Here is a 3282-nt window from a genome sequence, read left to right as displayed (position 1 = left end):
CAAGCCTCCCCGACCTCCCGGCTAGGACCTATGGCTCCTTCCTTGAGCCCTCACGGCACGGCACGTTGGACACTGATGACGTTTATTGTTGCTGCGCTTGCCTCTCTGTGTGGGCACACCGGAACTAAACGAAAGGAAGTTTAACAACGGGGCTGACGTTTATAGTCAAGGAGAACCAGGCGGGGGTAATGAGGCACTCCCAGGAGACAGCAGCGGGAAGCCACTGGAAGTCCTGGGCTGGGAGGAGCAATGGCTAGGGGCGGTGAAGGGGACCCTGGGGCGCCTGTCGCTTGGCGGGAAGGCTGCTCCTTGGTAGTCGTGGCTGGGGGGTGGCTGGGGGTGTGCAGCTTGTGTCCAGCCTCAGCAGGGCAAGGCCAACCAAACAAAAATGTAGTACAGAAAAAAAAGTAGATAAGAAAATCAATATTGGCAACTGATTCTAACTGTGCAGTTACTGTTACTAAATTATAAAAATATATTCTATTAGGATACAATAGATGAATCCAGGGATACTGACAACAAATGACAAAGCCAATAAATTAAAAATACATCAATTAAATATTACTAAGAAGATGGAAAGTGTGCACACACTCTCTCTCATTTCACTTTTTTTTTTTAAATTTATTGATTGAGTGAGAGAGGAAGAGAAGGAGGGAGAGACAGGAACATCGATCTGTTCCTGTATGTGCCCTGACTGGGGATTGAACTGGCAACCTTTGTACTTCAGTTCGATGCTCTACCAACTGAGCTATCCAGCCAGGGGTCTCTCTCATAACTTTTACTGGCCCTTGACTTTGATTGAGGTTGCTCACCCACAGCTCTATTGACATTCTGAGATGTTTGGAGCTGTCTACATTATAGCATGCTTAGCTGCTTCCCTGTCTTCTACCTAGGAGAGCATCTTCCCCACCCCCATTCATGACAAACCCCCAGTCGTGACAACCAACGCTGTCTGCAGACATCACCAAATGTCTCCCGCCAGGGACATCACTTCTGTTGAGAACTACTGGCTTAGACAATAAGTCTATTTTTTTTTAAAGTCCTGAATAGCTTTAACAAAGGATCACATATGTAAGGTAAAGTGTGGGGTTAGCACACAGGGAAAAAAAAAAAAAGAAACATTTAAAACATTTGCGGGCCCTGGCCAGTTGGCTCAGTGGATAGAGTGTCTGCCTGGCATATGGACTTCTGGTTCAATTCTCAGTCAGGGCACACAGGAGAAGTGACCATCTGCTCCTCCCCTCCCCTCCCCCTTCTCTCCCTCTTCCTCTTCCACAGCCAGTGGCTCAATTGGTTCGAGCATCTGCCCTGGGCTCTGAGGATAGCTCAGCTGGTCCAAGTGTGTCAGCCTCAGGTGTTGAGGATAGCTTGGTTAATTCGAGCATTGGCCCTAGATGGGGTTGCTGGGTGGATCCTGGTTGGGGCACATGCAGGAGTCTGTCTCACTATAAACCCTCCTCTCACTTAAAATAATAATAATAATAAATAAAACATTTGTGCAAAGAAGTACACTTTCATTTATGCCCAGTAGCCTCAATTATTTCAGATAGAAAACACACAGAGTATTATTTCTGAGCAAGCCACCATCTGTCTTGAGTATCCAAGCCAAGGCTTGGCTGTTCTTGGCAGCTGACCTCTGCAGGCTGAGGGCAGGAACTTTCTGAGGCCAGGCTGGTGCATACTCTCATGTTGTTATTTGGTGAGCATTCCGTGACTGATCAACCGTCAGGGTCTTAGGCGAAGCTGGCTGAGACAGACAGCTTTCCCCCAGGGTTTACAATGCTATCTCAGAGTGGATGTGCAAGATGTGGGGAGTATGCTCAGCTGATTGAGCCCCATGAAATGATCTTCCCTGTTTGGAGAGAGCAAGCCAAATGGCTCAGCCTTTGCCAGGCAGTGCCCTCCAGTCAGATGGAGTCCATATTGTGATCGATTCCCATTGCCATCAGGATTACCTCATTGACACTGGCAATGATATCCTCTTCTCAGTCTCTAGGGCTGTAAGCACTGCTATCCTTTTAAGAGGAGGGGAGGCAGAGACAGACTCCTACATGTACCCCGACTGGCAAGCCCACCTGGCAAGCCCACTAGGGGGCGATGCTCTGTCCATCTTGGATATTGCTCCATTGGTCAGCAACCGAGCTCTTCTTAGTGTGTAGGGCAGAGGCCATTGAGCCATCCTCAGAGCCTGGGGCCAACTTGCTTTAGCCAGTTGAGCCATGGCTGCAGGAGAGAAGTAGAGAGAGAGAGAGGAGAGGGGGAGGGGTGGAAAAGCAGATGGGAGCTTCTCTTGTGTGCCCTGACCAGAAATCGAACTCAGGACATCCGCACTCCAGGTTGACACTCTATCACTGAGCCAACTGACCAGGGCCCAGAGTATATTTTTATCTGAACATCTAGCACCAGAATTCTTTTGGGGAAGAGCTTTGACTTTACTGAGGAGAAAAAAAAAAAAAAAAAAAAAAAAAAAAAAATATATATATATATATATATATATATATATATATATATATATATATATATATATATTTGGTGAATAGTTAGAATCAGGGAAGAGATGTCTAAGCTATATTTATGTAAAAAGTCATTCTTATTACCAAACTTTTATGTAAATGTGAAATAGATAGTTGTACTTTACCCTTTGGGGGAGATGGTGAAGTAAAGGAAGGAAAGAGGAAGAGAAATAGAATGAGAAATAAGCAAGATGGCAAAACGTGTAATTTTCACCCTCCATGGGGCTCCCAAAATATCACAGCACAACCTTTTTTTTTTTTTTTTTTTTTTTGTATTTTTCCGAAGCTGGAAACAGGGAGGCAGTCAGACAGACTCCCGCATGTGCCTGACAGGGATCCACTCGGCATGCCCACCAGGGGGCGATGCTCTGCCCATCTGGGGCATTGCTCTGTTGCGACCAGAGCCAGTCTAGTGCCTGAGGCAGAGGCCAAGGAGCCATCCCCAGCGCCCAGGCCTTTGCTCCAATGGAGCCTTGGCGGCAGGAGGGGAAGAGAGAGACAGAGAGGAAGGAGAATGGGAGGGGTGGAGAAACAGATGGGCGCTTCTCCTGTGTGCCCTGGATCGAACTCAGGACTCCTGCATGCCAGGCTGACGCTCTACCACTGAGCCAACTGGCCAGGGCCAGCAAAATCTTCTTTATCTGGTAGGGACATAGTGAGTGGGTGGCATGTAATGGAATACCACAATCCCTGTGGCTTAGAGAAATGGGACTTTATTTAAAATCAGAGTCACCTTGTTGTTGGCATGAATTTAGCTACCAAATGATGG

The sequence above is a fragment of the Saccopteryx leptura genome, chromosome 5, assembly GCF_036850995.1.
Source record: "Saccopteryx leptura isolate mSacLep1 chromosome 5, mSacLep1_pri_phased_curated, whole genome shotgun sequence".
NCBI lineage: Eukaryota > Metazoa > Chordata > Mammalia > Chiroptera > Emballonuridae > Saccopteryx > Saccopteryx leptura.
This window is presented reverse-complemented; position numbering follows the sequence as displayed.